The sequence below is a fragment of the Pseudophryne corroboree genome, chromosome 6 (assembly GCF_028390025.1).
Source record: "Pseudophryne corroboree isolate aPseCor3 chromosome 6, aPseCor3.hap2, whole genome shotgun sequence".
NCBI classification, from domain to species: domain Eukaryota; kingdom Metazoa; phylum Chordata; class Amphibia; order Anura; family Myobatrachidae; genus Pseudophryne; species Pseudophryne corroboree.
The window spans coordinates 765,326,494-765,344,121 of record NC_086449.1 but is presented as its reverse complement, the minus strand read 5'-3'; the positions used below and the strand labels follow the sequence as shown (position 1 = coordinate 765,344,121).

General features: G+C 46.4%; 1 protein-coding gene across 1 annotated transcript in view; it reads right to left on the bottom strand.

Annotated features, from left to right (window-relative positions):
• The window catches only part of RELL2 (RELT like 2), a 102,692-nt gene extending 87,806 nt beyond the window's left edge, over positions 1 to 14,886 (bottom strand). The window contains 1 exon segment of the mRNA XM_063928609.1: positions 14,448 to 14,886. The gene's annotated coding sequence lies outside the window, so the exon portion shown is untranslated.
• Positions 14,887 to 17,628: the final 2,742 nt, after the last annotated feature.

Genomic DNA, 17,628 nt, shown 5'->3' with positions numbered 1-17,628 from the left:
GAGATGTGCGCCGACCCCCTGTGTTTGGTTTCCCAAAACCAAATCCAAATCCAAAACATGAAGGAGATACACTCCTTCATCATGTTTTGGATTTGGATTTGCCAAAACCACCCTTGCGTGTTTTGTTTTTGGATATGTTTTTTTTTTCAATCATAAAAACAGCTAAAATCACAGAATTTGGGGGTGTTTTTGTTCCTACCATATTACCAACCTCAATAACATTAATTTCCCGTAATTTCCAGTCAACTTTGACCACCTCACACCTCACAATATTGTTTTCGTCAAGTTTAGGCCAAAAGATTGCACCTAGGTAGCTGGCTGACTAAGCTAAGCGACAGCAGTGGGCGGCACAAACATGTGGCACTTAAACTTCCAACATGGCACATCTAGGAAACAGAATGGCACTGCAGTGACAGACAGGGTGACAGTTTAATAAACTATAAAAATGTTTGTCATTTACGCAGAAAGACAGTCAGCACAACCCCTGGACGGACACAGCACTGCCCCTGGACGGACACAGCACAGCCCCTGAACGGACACAGCACAGCCCCTGGACGGACACAGCACAGCCCCTGGACGGACACAGGACGGACACAGCACTACACCCGGACGGACACAGCACAACATCTGGACGGACACAGCACTGCCCCTGGATGGACACAGCACTGCCCCTGGATGGACACAGCACAGCCCCTGGACGGACACAGCACAACACCTGGACGGACACAGCACAACACCTGGATGGACACAGCACAGCCCCTGGACGGACACAGCACAACCCCTGGACAAACACACCGCAGAATACAGCGCCGGGTGACACTGGAGTAAAGCAAATGGCGCCGTTAACCCCATGGAGGGACTTATATGCACTTCAAAACCCGCAAGATGCCGACGCCAGGATTGGTGACGTTTTGCCTTGTTTTAGGATCCGAGTCAGACGGGGAGACCCGAACCCTTACAATGAGATGACTGACTCCTTTGCTGCATGGAGAGAGTGTATGCCTGGGAGCAGCATACACATTATTACTACGTCTGCTCTGTACTGTGGTCTTTCTGTGCTCCCTGTGTACATAACAGAGTGCAGTTGTGTTCTGAGCTCCCAAGTGACAGTTCCTTCTGTATATCTAACAATGAAATGAGCACAAACACATGAATAATTGAAGCTTCTATAAAATGCTGCAACTGGGAGTTTTGTTTTACTGCTCATATTCATAATGTCTGTAGACAATCGCACAGCTGTGACATAATGTACTCCAACAAGCAAACACATGGAGATCCTGCTTCAGCGCCGTACGCGGAGTGCTGACTACATCCCTACCCAGCAATGACTGCGTATCATAACCCATTGGCGGGCCCCTAGGCTTTTCAGTATTCCGGGGCCACCTCCAGAACTTCAGCCTTTCACCCCACTGACATTTGGGAAGCAGAGCTTATGCCATCATTTCCACTTTCAGCATTCACACAGACACCGATACCCAGATGAAATAAAGTCTTCTCACAGCGCAATCGTTCTTCCTTTTCTTTTTTGAAACAGCGCTAGTGTGCTACAGGTCCGCTGTCTGTTGCCCCACCCCCCATTGTCTCATATGGATATTACAGCTCTACCTGGACTGCCACACAGGTCCGTTTCTGAGTAATTTATACCCACATCACAGGGAGACGCAAAGCGTCAGCCTTTATTGTGCCCAATGTCCAGTCCAGACCGCAAAGCCCTAATGCCAAACCATACTCTGCTATGAATATCTAATTGTCAAAAGTGGAAATCTAAACAGATAAAGGTTGCATTAAGCACCATTGGGGCAGATGTATTATGCCTTGAGAAGTGATAAAGCAGTGATATAGTGTTCACCCTAGAATCCGGACAGGGCGCCGGACCTAGAGGGGCGGCGAAAAGGGGCGTGGTCACGCAAAATAGGGGGGGGGGGTCATTATGTGTAATAAAAGTGGGCGGTTCAGCCCGCAGATGTAAAAAAAAGGGGGCGTGGGCGGCCGGCGGCGTCACTGTTGGGGGCGTGCCCAGCACCTATGGAGGTGCTGTGCTTCCCCCAAGCTCTCTCTCAGCGTGAATGGATGCCGCGCGCATGCGCACGGCATCTTTACACGCTGGGAGGGCAGGAAGCGGGCGGCTGTTTTAGCAGGGCGCCACAAAAAGGGCAGGGCGGGTTTTGCCCTTAAAAAATCGGGCAGGGCGCGGCGCCCTGCTAAAACAGCCTAGTGTGAAGACTATTGATAAGTGATAACTCACCAGCCAATCGTTACGGGTTTGAAAAATGACAGGAGCTGATTGGTTGGTGCATTTTCACCTTCCATTTAGCTCTTCTTTATCACTTCTCCAGGCCTAATACATCTACCCCATTGTAACATAACATGCACTTATACCCGCAGAGCTGCCTATTTACTGATCTGGGTCAGTGATGTGGGGAAGGTTTACATTATACATGGTAATATCCACTGACCAGAGTCTGGATCAATCACTGAATAAATAGAGCTGTTTTGATATTCAATAGAAAACAGAGAGCAGATGTCGTCCTTCCTATGACATATCAGCTTTTGTTTTACCAGGTTCAGTTCCACCATAAACATGATATAGAAATTTCATCCCCCCTCAATATAGGAAAACAAGAAAAGAAACATAACAAAAAAAAGCCCCCCAGCAACTCTAAACACTGATCTCTACATCCTGCATCATTTGTTGCTCTTGATTTGCTTCCCATGCTTCCAACCTTTAACACTGGAGCCTCAAGGGGGGGTCAGCCACCTCACATCCTCAGTCTTGCTGTAAGCGCACTCATGTTTCATTATCCCCTATAAGGGAAACACTTTACCAATGCAAATTAACCTCAGAATTAAGTTCTATCCCTGGTTTGTTATTAGGATGTTTGAAACGCCAAACACGAAACAATTATTTGTGAGCTACAAATACATGCCAATGATATGTCCTTATGCATACTGATATATACTGTATATATATATATATTGTATAGAAATGTCCTTATGCATACTGATATATACTGTATGTATATATATATATATATATATATATATATATATATACAGGTTGAGTCTCCCTTATCCAAAATGCTTGGGACCAGAGGTATTTTGGATATGGGATTTTTCCGTATTTTGGAATAATTGCATACCATAATGAGATATCATGGTGATGGGACCTAAATCTAAGCACAGAATGCATTTATGTTACATATACATCTTATACACACAGCCTGAAGGTAATTTTAGCCAATATTTTTTATAACTTTGTGCATTAAACAAAGTGTGTGTACATTCACACAATTCATTTATGTTTCATATACACCTTATACACACAGCCTGAAGGTCATTTAATACAATATTTTTAATAACTTTGTGTATTAAACAAAGTTTGTGTACGTTGAGCCACAGAAAACAAAGGTTTCACTACCTCACTCTCACTCAAAAAAGTCCGTATTTCGGAATATTCCGTATTTCGGAATATTTGGATATGGGATACTCAACCTGTATATATATATATATATATATGTATATATATGTATATTTATATACTGTATAGTTATGTCCTTATGCATACTGATATATGTATATATATATATATATATATATATAAAATATATGCTGTATATATACAGTATATTTATATAAAATTCGAGCACATAGCAGGTAACTGCTTCAAATTCAGGCCAACTGTTGCCTACGTTGCCAGAGAAGGCTCCCTGTTTCAGGCTCCGCCCCAAACATGTGACATCAGGACAACACATCAAGGGGGCAGGGCTGCCCGAAGCATTAAGGGTCACTCCTATTAGTGCAAGTTGCAGAATGCAAGTTACGAGTTGCCGTTTCCTCTGCAAATTCACATTATGCAATCCAAATAGAAACTCGCATTGATCCAGGCAGAATAAACTTGCATTTTCCATTCGCACCTCACTGGGGGTGAGAGATGGTAGGGAAAATCCTTATTTTAAGATTAAAATGTTGGGACACCATGCAGAACCCCTTGGACACCCCCTTAGGACTAATTAGGCAATTAGAAGTTTCCAATTTAATGTAATTTAATTAGTCCAATAATTAATGTCATTTATGGGGTTTAAAAAAAATGTCCTCAAACTACCTCAAAATCAATTATTAGATTGCTTTTATATTTATCTATAATGGGGGTGAGGTGCACACGGGCCCCTAGGTCCAGGGGGGTCCACACTGCACACCCTGCACCCATTTTCTGACTGCGTACCCTGTGGTGTCCCAAGTCAGTGGTAGCAGCACTGCACAGATCACTGGGAAAATGGAGCGGCGACCATATTCCTGGAGTTTTGCGCAGTAGAAAAATCACCAGGAAAATTGCCGCCGCACCATTTTCCTGGAGACATGCACACTGGACTCTGGCACAACACTAGGGTCTCTAGTGACTCTAGTGCTCAGAGTTCCACTGTGTTATCGGCTAGGGAGGAAGGGGCCCAGACGGAGACTGCACACAGGCTCCCTACTGTCTTAAGATGCTCCTGGCCAAAAGCATCTTTTTTCCTACTTTTTGGGGGGCATTTATCGGGGTTTTTTTTTTAGATGAATGTAAACAAAAAAAATGTGCTTTTTATAATGTTTTTTTACTTTTTACTTAAAAAAATGCACAAAGCAGCCATTTGACATCTTTTAAAAGCATCTAGTGTTTTCCTTTTGCCCACTAACATCCTTCTGCTAATAAAACTGTCACTTTTCTGGGGTCCTGGAAGGTCACTAAACTTTTTCATTTACTTCACTCACATCGCATATGGATGACAATTCGCAACCCCCCACTGTGAGTACCGCGAATAGGCATTTTTAATTGGGTTGGAGAATTCTCTTGTCTGCGAGTTTCATGAAACAACTCGCACCTAATTGGATTGACCCCAGCAATGCTACAGGCTGTCGGTCCAGACAGTGACAGTGCCACCAACAGTACCCTGAGCGATGGCACCACTCCCACACCCCTTGTTATGGGCCCTGGATGCCTACTTACAGAAGAAAGCCATTTTGTGAACTGATAATGCAATGATCACATGCTTGCTTTAAATATCTGTCTCGGGGGGCAGAGGGTGTTGAGGATGACAACCTGATTAACACAATATTGATTGGATTTGCATGAATCCTATCTGTACCTCATGCCTTAGTGATGGCACTAGTTCCTAATGAATTTGTTGGTTGAACCAACAATACAATTGCCTTGGGAAGGCAACTGTTAAGCTGGCCATACACTTGTCCGATATGGCCTCTTTTCACCCGATTCCGACAGATCGGGCTGGGAAATCAGGTGAAAACTGGCCAATTCGCTGGTGTTTGACATCTGATACGATCCGATACGAGGTTCCATGCGCATTGGTGGTTGGACATGCTGCACATAGGATAAATCGGAATAGCAGCCATCAGGTGCACATCGCGGCTAGTTTTTTAAGCACCTGCGATATATATTGCATACGATTTCTCGGGATCAGTACGTAATCCCGCTGGACGGGATCCCGGCGGTCGAAATACCGACGCCAGAATCCCAACCACACAATCCCGACAGGGGTGGCGAGCGGAACGCAGCCCCTTGAGGGCTCGCTTCGCTCGCCACGCTGCGGGCACGGTGCCTCGCTACGCTCGGCACACTATTATATTCTCCCTCTATGGGTGTCGTGGACACCCACGGAGGGAGAATATGTCGGGATTGTGGTGGTCGGGATTGTGGCGGTCGGGATTCCGGCGTCGGCGGCGTTGACCGCATCCCCATTTCTTGGATATCTTCACTTGAGTGGCTTTTCTCTGGACGCTCCCACCCACCAAACGGCAGCAGCAGCATGCGATATATATCGTAAATGGCACATCAAGCACCAAATCGGATGAAAGCACCCCCGGGGAGCTGCCGGGGAAGTTCAAGGGAAATCGGATCAGACTTGCGCCTCAGACAAGTCGCAGCAACTGACACTTTATAGACCACAAATGGTTTCTTTCTCATGGTCTTAAAGAAAGTCTGGGGAAGATTTATTATACCTTAGGCTAGAGTGACACGGGGCAGGAGGCTGTAAAGACAGGAGGATGGAGTGACAGGGGGAAGGAGGCTAGATTGACAAGGGTAGGATGCTGGAGAGACACTGGGGGCATGAGGCTGGAGGGGAGACAATGGACAGGAGTCTGGTTGAACCTCTGTATGATGATGACATTGGTTATTATACTACACAAAAAGGCATCTTATGATCCATGGGCTTAATGCATTTTTGTACACAAAGGTCGATTATAACGCAATGGAGCGATTATCGTCAGACTGCGGGACGCAATGTGCATATGCCAAAGTGCTGCTGTGACCCCGCTCGCAAGGAGGATTTCATGGAAAAGTGACTGACAGGAAGTGACCGTTTCGAAGTGTTAATGGGAAGTTATCAGGGAGTAGCGCCAAAAACTCAGGCATGCCACGGCCGTTTTTGAGGCATGTATCTGCATTCAGCTGCCATCTTATCATCAGAAAAACATCACTACTGCTGCGGCCAGTTAAGCCTTGATGTTTCTTGTTTTTGCGTGTACAATGCAAATGTGATGACTCCGATGCGGCAGCTGCGCGTGCTAACATTAGCAGTTCCGTAGCATAGAGAATCCCAATTGCATACAAAGTGAATTATGCCCCATGTGATCGCCTATATGAATAGTGAATAGCAGCTGAAGACACTGTCCAGGATCAATTTCCTCAGAGGTTCCCGTTGCAGGGAAACCACCATATAGGTAAGGTGTACTGTTATTTATAGATTATTTTTTAAAGGGGGGCACCAAAGGGACTTTTTGCTCTGGACACTACTTGGCCCTGATCCCAGCATTATCCATATAAAAATGGGGAATTTTAAAGCAAGTGGTGGTGTCACAGAAGAAGAAATGTCACCGACTTATAAATCAGTCACTAAACAAAAGTAGAAAGCAAACTTCAACAACAGTCAGGAGATACAATGAGCTTCAATTAACAGATCTAAAGACACATTTTGACTTTTTACTATTTTGGAAAATGGAGAAAATGGAAGTGACATGCAATGATGTCATGTCAGAAGAAAACACATGCGGAAATCCAGCAAGAACCCTGAAGGTATACCAAGGAAGGACCTACACTAGCCCAACCTCGTCACCCACTGAGGAAGCTGTAGGTCATGTTTAAAGTACTCCCTATCAGAATAGAAAGAATGGGTGGGATGCGGTCAGCGACACCACTCGGAATCCCGGCTTCGGAACACCAACCACCGACTTCCCAAAGGTAAGTATCAAGGTGACAGGTTAGGGTTAGAGCCAAGGGGCGGGGGCGTTGTTTGGGTTAGGTATTAGAGGGGGGGGGGGTTAGCCGTAGCCTCCTTTCCAGAGTCTTAGCCCTAGTCGCTACCCCCTGTGACTTAGCCTTAGCCACCACCCCAACTATCTTAGCCCTAGCCGCCACCCCAGGCGGGTTAGGGCTAGGGAATGGAGCAGGGGAGGGGTAAATTAATTACCCTTACCCCCAATCGGCATTCTGGAAGTCGGGATGCCAGTGTTGGTCATGTGACCACCGGGTTCGGGTATCACACCCGAATGGACAATTGGCAACAAAGACTTCTACAGTATTGTATATACTAAAACTCTAGCTACAGAAAATAGTATCATTCTAGTCATTTCTAAATCTTTCCCAGAATGTCCGTTAGCTCATACCTGCACTTCATCAGTATTACATAGATAATTAGTCCTTACTGACATAGACTGTATTATAAATAATTGAACAAACAACTATGGTAATAATGATTCCAGGAAACATTTGCAGAACTACTCTGAAGGGTACAAACCTAATTGCGAACACATTATTATGTTTTGTTTTTGTACTGAATGAATAACTGCAGTTATCTAAAATAATAAGAAAAAATCCTGTATAAGAGAGTTGCCGGTAAAAGCTTATAAAAGGTTCAAATAAATCCATAAAGTTTACTAACACACACAACCTGCGTCCAGCCAGCAATCATGTGTCTATACAAAGCAAGTACCCCTGTGTTGTCTGACGTGTACTATAATGCATGTCTGATGTTCCTCTGGATGCAGTCCACCCCTCTCCCATCCTCACTCCAGTACCCCAGGAGATTCCTGCATCCATCAGGGCATCCCTGGGGCTGTGTCTCCTCTATAAACCAAAAGGGATAACCAGTGTCACCGATCCAGCAAAACCATTTATTGATTCTAAAACAGCATCTCCAGTGACTCCCGGATCAGGGGCTGCTGCAAAGGAAAAAAAAAAAATAGTTCTGCAATTTTAATATCTCCCTGCCTTATGGTAGATAGAGGCAGCCAGTCCGGCAGTGTCCTTCAAACTGAAGCTCTAACGCAAATGTGACCTTGACTGAATCTCTGCAATATTCTGTCACACCCTGCTGAATTCATTTAACCAGCTCAATAATTCATCACTCAGGTGCATTCTGCAGTTCCACAGGCTGAGGTGTGCTGGGGTTTCTGCAGCTCTAACCATCAGCCCTATACAGGACGTGTGTGATAGTAATGTACAGCCCCCAGCCATCACAGTCATTACACTATCTGCCACTGTCTGATCCCTTCTAGGTGTCTCCTGCTTACCTGAATACCTGAGCACAAAGAAGATGTTTGTCTTCATCGGTATCCTAGCAACACAACATCAGCCACAGTTTCCGAGGACCAATCTGGGGACATTCCATCTAAACTCTGTGACAATTCCCATTTCTCCCGAAAGGGTCACATGCCTGGAAGCAATATCTGGCAGCTGCAGGCCTGCAGTCAGAACCCCTCCTTCTTTTCTCCCTCCTTCTGCTTCATCGTCTCTCTCCCAGTCTCAGGAAGCTCATTTAGCACCCATGGGAAACCCAGATCATCTGCTTAGTGCCATGGCTGGCTAGGGCCAGCGTCTGCATGAGACAATTACCGAATAACAGCCAGCAGCACTTGTGCAAAGGGATTATACGGTGAGGCTGCGGACAGTTTTAAAATGTATGCGGCCAGGTGGTCTGGTTAATTATTAACACTATTTCAGCAACATTTACTTATATGGTGCCAGTATATTCCGTCACGCTCTACAATTGGGAAATGAGCGGGTTACATTATTTAGAAGAGTGTATTTTCCCGGTGTCATGTTTTCATACAGCTGTCAGCAAACAGAGATGTACAGTCAGTTTGTGGAGTCAGAGCAGAGACTGAAGAGTCATAATTGGAGGTTAGGTTGGCCACTGACCATCAATGATTTAAAATGGTTTATGACCTATAGGTGGTCATTCCGAGTTGATCGCTAGCTGCTTTCGGTCGCTGTGCAGCGATGAGGCAAAAAAACTGCACTTCTGCGCATGCGGCGCAATGCGCACGCGCAACGTATTATTACAATGACCGATGTAGTTTCACACAAGGTCTAGCGAAGCATTTCAGTCGCACTGCTGGCCGCAGAGTGATTGACATGAAGTGGGCGTTTCTGGGTGTCAACTGACCGTTTTCAGGGAGTGTTTGTAAAAACGCAGGTGTGACTGAAAAAACGCAGGCGTGGCTGGGCGAACACAGGGCGTGTTTGTGACGTCAAAACAGAAACTGAATGGTCTGAAGTGATCGCAAGCGCTGAGTAGGTTTTGAGCTACTCTAAAACTGCACAAAAAAACTTTGTAGCCGCTCTGCGATCCTTTCGTTCGCACTTCTGCTAAGCTAAAATACACTCCCAGTGGGAGGCGGCATAGCGTTTGCACGGCTGCTAGAAACTGCTAGCGAGCGATCAACTCGGAATGACCACCATAGTGAATTCCTTTGCCATCGATGGAGAGAACCAGATGGTTTCCTGCCATCTATGGTACATAACCATCCGATGGGTTTTTTTTTTTAGAAAGTGCTGAGACACGGAACATAGCTCTGCACATGACACCCACAAAGCCCCACCCACATGTTCTGATTGACCCACGGGCCAGTCAGCGAAAGGACAGGGATGACCGCCAGTCGGTGAAACCATCGTTGGACATTCATTGTATAGCTTGCAACCTTCGATGGTCACTTGTCATTTTACCATTGATGGTAACCATCAATAGTGAACACACTGATGGCCATCCCTAATTAGAGGCACTGTGTGTCACATGATGTTGTGGCTCTATGCAGCACCCCCCTCCATACTTTATACTGAAACAACAGGGGTGATTCAGAGGTGGACGCAGCACAGTATTATACCAATGGGCGGTCTATTGAGACACCGACTGACTGCAGCTCTAATCCGCTGTGGAATGCACAAAGGCACCATCAAGTGGCTTTTAGTTGCTCAGAATGTCTGACAGAGTTTGGCTTCCAGGGTCAGAGGAACTGTGTCTTCTGAGCATCAGGACGCATATGCTGAGGAGAAACATTGGGCACTTGCTCCACATGTCTCTCCTCTGCCCCCTCTGAATAAGCCCCAAGTAACAACAAAGTAAAACATGAGTATAAAAAATAAAATAAAACAAAAATCAAATTTCATATGCCCCCTACCCTGGACAGTGCTATCGCAGTCATGTGCTTAGCTGGCCTGTTTGGTAAAGCCCTGACTGGCTGTACAAACGTAACAATTCTGTACTGAGTTGGCAGGCACAGAGGTTGACAGGTCCGGGATTCAAGATAAATGGGGTATGGATTCCAAAAAATCGCCAAAACTCTGCTAAAATGTTTTTTATTTTTTTTTTATTTTTATTTTTAAAGCCAAAAATGATGAACCATTTACTGCATTTATTGCATTAATTTCAAAATGAGCCTTTCTCTTCTGAATATGGTACACCGGATCAAATGGCATGCCTGTCACCATGCACCTTGCTCTTACTAAATTACTGTACTTATCAATGGCGACAGTTCAGTGCAAGGTCATTGGGAAATAGTTCTCATTTGAAGGAGACGGAGCGCTGAGAGGAAGGGGGGTTGTACCCAGGCCTCTCTGTGGGCCCAGGGCCGCATACCCACACGGTGTGGCACAAATGTTATTCTAAAAGCTCTCAATGGGGCATAGCCGCACACCCTTGGCCACACCTCCTCCCCAATATCAGGGCCCACTGGAAATCTCAGAGCCCCCGGTGTTGGCCACTATTAAACTTAACTTTCTTAACTTCCTGCAAAATACTTATTCTTCAAAGGGAAGAAGCTGTCTGCCAGTATACAACACTGCTCATGGGTAGAGGAGTGTGTGCACTACCTCCAAGCGGGACTGGCCCACCAGAGACTGCGCTGCCATGACAAGTAAAGGGAGTGGTCCTGGCTCCAGTGTTACACGCTCAGCCCCTGACACCATTGTAGTAACACATCTTCCACTTCTCTCAGTTTTACTAAAATAGTTTTTGTATCTTTCTTACTCGGCCCCATGTAGTCACATGTACCTCTCTCATATCACATCTGTAATAAAACACTCCTCACATTGGGACCCAGTCACATGGTCACCAGTTACCATGGCGGCACTCATAATGTTGATAACATGATGTTAGCATTAGAGTGGTGTAATGGTTCAATGTGTTAAACATCCTCAGAGTGTCGACATCTGAAATTCTCAAAATGCAGATGGTTAGGTTAGGCACTGCGGAGAGGGGAGGTTAGTGTCAGGCTGCAGGGGAGGTTTGGGGTACCCTGGGGAGGGGGGTTGGGTTAGTGCTTGGAAGGGGGAGGATAGGGTTAGGCTGCACAGGTGGTGTAGGGTTAGGCTGGGGTAGGTTAGGGTTAGTCTGCGGGGGGAGGGGCGAAGGTTAGAGTTAGGCTGCGGGGGGTGGGGGGGGGGCAGAGGTTACGGTTAGGCTGTGGGAAGTTAGGCAGCATTATTTTGCACGGGGTGGAGGGTGGGGCCAGGGTTAGGCTGTGGGGGGGGGGCGTTAGGGTTAGGCTGCAGAAGGTGAGGTTAGCATTAGGCTGCGGGAGGTCAAGGTTAGGCTCACAGTGACCTTAAGAATGTCGATGTGCTAACTGGCAGCCAATCATACTACACCCCCTGCCATCTGTAATAACATCACTCACCCTAACCTTTGAAGTAACACATAGGGGGTAATTCCAAGTTGATCGCAGCAGGAATTTTGTTAGCATTTGGGCAAAACCATGTGCACTGCAGGGGGGGACAGATATAACATGTGCAGAGAGAGTTAGATTTGGGTGTGGTGTATTCAAACTGAAATCTAAATTGCAGTGTAAAAATAAAGCAGCCAGTATTTACCCTGCACAGAAACAAAATAACCCACCCAAATCTAACTCTCTCTGCAAATGTTATATCTGTCCCCCCTGCAGTGCACATAGTTTTGCCCAATTGCTAACAAACTTGCTGCTGCGATCAACTCAGAATTACCCCCATGGTCCCCTGCCAGTGATAGTAACACACATCCCCCATGTAACAATACATTCACCAAAGCCACACTTTTCTACACCACCCTGTAGCAGTATATACCACCACCCTATCCTCACAGCCCCTCCCATCCCACTGCATACCACCTACCTGTCCTACTACCAGCGACACCTCTCCCTAACAGCACTGAGCTGCAGACGTACAGGGAGAATCTGGCAGCGAGTCAGATGGAGGATCATGCATTCTGACCCGCTGCCTGCACAGTGTGAGCGGCATGTTGTGCAGCATTTGAATGTACAACTCTAGAACAATGGTATTGGGAGTGCTGCTGATACCAATCGGAGATTATACTCATAAAATATCGCTCTATATGCTGTCATTTGTCATAAAAAAGGAAAATTTTATATTACATTAAAAAAATAATAATAATTCTGTTTGCGGATGTACAACTTGTCTCTCAATATCACAATCACCCTGATACAATTACATTACATCAGTTACATTCCAAAAGCCATCATAGCCACATTCAAATTCACTATGTCTCCAGTATAATAATGACTAGCACCCTCTCTGAAAAACAAAACATGCCGATTGCAAATATACTGGCACAAATATCGATGTAACCGTCTCTCTTTCTGGGCCTGATTCAGGTGTGGAGGCAGGTGCATTTGCAAATGAGTTCTCGCACGTAGCGGAACTGCAAAAATATTCTAATGACGCTGCCGCAGGGTTTGGGTACAGGCGGCGCCCACTGACGGCGTCTCTGATCCGCTGCTTGCGTACAAAGATGCACCATCGGTTGCGCATCAATCACACCATCGGAGCAATTATATACAGTACATACACAAAGTGCAATAAGCAAAAATGTCTATCTAAATATCTAACTATATCTACTGTATCTATCAATCTAACTATCTATCTATCTATCTGAAGCCCCATACACACTTGGCGATATTGTGAACAATATCACTCAGAAAGGGCTTTCTGAGTGATATTGGGCCTAATTCAGACCTGGTCGCACGCTGGCTATTTTTTGCACTGCTGCGACCAGGTAATCGCCGCCTACAGGGGTAGGGGGTAAAGGCTTTGCAGGGATGCGATGAGCTGTGCAGTGAGCTGCACAAACAAAAGTTTGTGCAGTTTCTGCACAGGCCGGGACTTACTCGGATGCTGCGACGATCCGGGCCGGCTGTGATGTCAGGAACCCTCCTCCGGAACGGCTGGGAACGCCTGGGTTTCTCCGGACACTCCCAGAAAACGGTGAGTTGCCGCCCTGGAACGCCTTCTGCCTGTCAATCTTCTTGCGATCGCTTTCTTCGTTAGCTTCGTCGCTGCCCGGCGACCCCCGTCGCTGGCAAGCGACGCGCCTGCGCATTGCGACCCGTGCTCATGTGCAGTACAGACCCGATCGCACGGCTGCAAAAAAATGCAGCGTGAGATCGGGTCTGAATGAGCCCCATTGTTCACAATATCGTCTAGTGTGTACACTCATTATCGTGAACGATGTGCGCTTCCGGTCTTCGTTAACAACCCCCTCTCTCGTATGAACATGTACAGACGAGGGAGGTCCCCCCCGCCGTCGCTCCCTTCCCCACTGGCATCGACAATTGTGTATGCACTTGCCAATGCCGGCACAACGCCGAGACCCCACCGCCACCAATATCGGCGTCGGCGGGGGCTCGGCTAGTGTGTACTGGCCTTATCTATCTATCTATCTATCTATCTATCTATCTATCTATCTATCTATCTATCTATCTATCTATCTATCTATCGTCTGTCTTATCTATCTATCTATCTATCTATCTATCTGTCTGTCTGTCTGTCTGTCTGTCTGTCTGTCTATCTGTCTATCTATCTATCTATCTATCTATCTATCTATCTATCTATCTATCTATCTATCTATCTGCATGTAGAAGATTGATCTTTACTATTGCATACATGAATCTGAAACCCTGCATACAGACAGGAATGAATACTGATTTCACTGAGTAGCAATAATCCTCAATATCAGATACTGTACAAGGACATACAGGAAGAGCAGTACCTGCAGTGTGATGGAGGCAGCCCCTCACCTGTGCTGCTGGCAGGGACCCCTCCCTCACTCCCATCCTACATACATGAGATAACAGTCCTGTCCTGCATGAGATCTAGGTGGCTAGGTACATGAGTGCAGTCTCACCAGGTCAGATGCGCTGCCAGCAAGGCTGAGGAGGAAGCTTCCGCTCCTTCTTTGGGTGTTTCTTGCTGCAGAGTCTCCCAGAGATGAACATGGATCAGAGACCAACTCAAGAGAAATATTTTCTTTAAAAACACAAGGCAGTGTGTTGCAGCCATGTCAGGGGGTATTGCAGGCTCACATTACACTTCAGCACTCATCCAGTGTGACAGAGAGGAGCCCTCTGCTCTAGCACACACCCATCTGCGTCCATCTATGAGTTCTGCAGATCAGCCTCTCATTGCATAGTGAATAGTTTCTCAATCCTTCTAGCAGCTGTCCTCGGAGGTGGATGATGGGTCTGTCTCAGGACTTGCAGCTCAGAAGGTAAATCAATCTAACTCAGCACTACGGTACAGCAGTAACAGTGACTGATTACACTGCTAGACTGTAAATTCATTTATTCCCGTGTACAATCAATGTACAAAACAATAGGGTTGTGTGGCGACACCTAGTGGCCGATTCATAAAGTACACCGTAAGCGTTCCACTCTGCAGCTCTGAACAATAGGGGTAATTCAGAATCAGACCTGATCGCTTGCTAGCGTTTTTTTGCAGCGCTGCGATCAGGTCAAAACTGCGCATGCACCGCAATGCACAGGCGCATCGCACGGGTACAGAGCGGTTCGTTGCTCTGCGATTGGTTTGTGCGAAGAATCCATTCGCAGGGGCGATCGCAAGGTAATTGACAAGAAGAAGGCGTTTGTGAATGTCAACTGACCGTTTTCTGGGAGTGGTTGGAAAAACGCAGGCATGTCCAAGCGTTTTCCCGGGCGGGTGTCTGACGTCAATTCCGGCTGAGTAAGTCCTGGGCTGCGCAGAGACTGCACAATGGCCCTCATTCCGAGTTGTTCGCTCGTTGCCGAGTTTCGCTATATTGCGATTAGTCGCTTCCTGCGCATGCGCAAGGGTCGCAGAGTGCATGTGCTTAGTTATTTTACTCAAAAGTTTGGTATTTTACTCACGGCATAACGAGGATTTTTCTTCGGTCTGGTGATCGTAGTGTGATTGACAGGAAGTGGGTGTTTCTGGGCGGAAACTGGCCGTTTTATGGGTGTGTGTGAAAAAACGCTGCCGTTTCTGGGAAAAACGCGGGAGTGGCTGAAGAAACGGGGGAGTGCCTGGGCGAACGCTGGGTGAGTTTGTGACGTCATACCAGGAACGAAACTGACTGAACTGATCGCTCTGGCTGAGTAAGTCTGGAGCTACTCAGAAACTGCTAAGAAATTTCTATTCGCAAATCTGCTAATCTTTCGTTCGCAATTCTGCTAAGCTAAGATACACTCCCAGAGGGCGGCGGCCTAGCGTGTGCAATGCTGCTAAAAGCAGCTAGCGAGCGAACAACTCGGAATGAGGGCCAATATCTTTTCGTACAGCTCGGCTGCACCCGCGATCGCACACTTGCACAGCTAAAATACACTCTCCGGTGGGCGGCGACTATGTGAACACAGGACTGCAAAAAACAGCTAGCGAGCAATCAGGTTTGAATTACCCCCAATATACTACACTCCTGTTGTAGCACAGGCAACTTGAGTCTGTGGGGCATGTGTATATAAGGGCATATGTGTGTATGTATGTATGTATGTATATATATATATATATATATATATATTATTGTTAAAATAATGTGAAAATGGGTGTTTTCACACCATTTTCGTTTTATTTTAGTATAACTGAAATGTATGAATAGGCTATTGTTGAATTTACAAAATTCTCCTCTAAGCCCTTAAATTCACATTCTTTTAGTAAGGAGATCACAATTCCCATACTTGTAATGGGAAATGTGATCTGCTCAAATGTACTAATAGTAAAATGTAAATAAATACTAAAGGGAGCTTTGCTATAATAACATCATATTCAGATTGTGTTATGCAGGCTTCCCTCTGTTTTCCCTAACCTTGCCCTTTCTTAATGCTGACAGTCAGAACCAGTAATGCAGCAATAGCCCCCTGCAGATCCCGCGTGGCTTGGAGGCACTGGGCGGCTTGTAGGTGCTGTAGGTCTGCGGCTGCTATTCCCAAAATGGCGAGGAACATTTTCAATGGGGCAGGCGTGACAGGACCGCAAACCCGCGGTGACGGCCAAAGTGGGGGAGATCCCCTGATAACAAGTAGAACCCCTGGTAACGTACAGGTACCATGGGGGGGGGGGGAGTTCAAAACTTTTTGGCCCGGGGGCACCTATTATATAATTACACCACTGGGCAGAGCAGGGCTGGAGTCGGTTTCTGTGATCAGTCTTCATGTCTAATTGGCTGAACACAGAGCAAATACATAGTTAATAGAAAATAATTAGAATAAGACTTACCTCCATTCATGGATCGGTGATCAGTGGGCTCCTGGTCAAATGATCAATGTGGTCAGTTGAGATGCCGGGCGGAACTTTCACTGCACTCCAGCTGACCACAGAAATCAGCTGAGCGGGTCACAGAGAAGGAGGTCACCAATCCCCAATCACCAATCCCTGGGTGCAGTGCTCAGGTAAGTTTTATTTTAGTATTTTCTATGATAACTTGGGAGAGGGACAGGACAGGATGCAGCACAGGGGGAGAACCGGGGAACCAGGACAGACAGGAGACAGTGGACGGATAGCCGGCACATGCGCAGACACATTCTAAGGGAATTTTTTGCAATAAATACCCAAAAACTGCGGGGAGGAGAATCGCAGGGACAGAGGTTTCTTGCAATCTGATTCCTGTTTTCTGTTGATTAATAAACTAATAAGCTTGGTTAAGCCTGGAACATGCAACAGAGAATGAATGATAAATAGGCCCCTGTGTAAAGGGCCGTACTGACGGGGAGATGTGTGCTGAGTGTTCTATCACAGACCGCTCAGCACACATCTCTCCCCCCGCTCAGCACAGCGCGATGTGTGCTGAGCAAGGGGGGACGGGTGCTCATTTCTCCCAGCGGTGAGATGAGTGACCTGCTAGATTGTGCCTGCATGCAGGCCAATCTAGCACCGGCGATAGCGATGCGTGAGACCGCGCATCACTGTCACCGGCACCCCTACACACAGAGCGATGTTCTAAGCAATATAGTCAGATTGCTTAGAAATTAAGTGATCATCGCTCCATGTGTATCCCCCTTATGATGTTACACGTTGAGGGTTATTTACTTATATTGCCCAAAGGTACAAATAAGCAA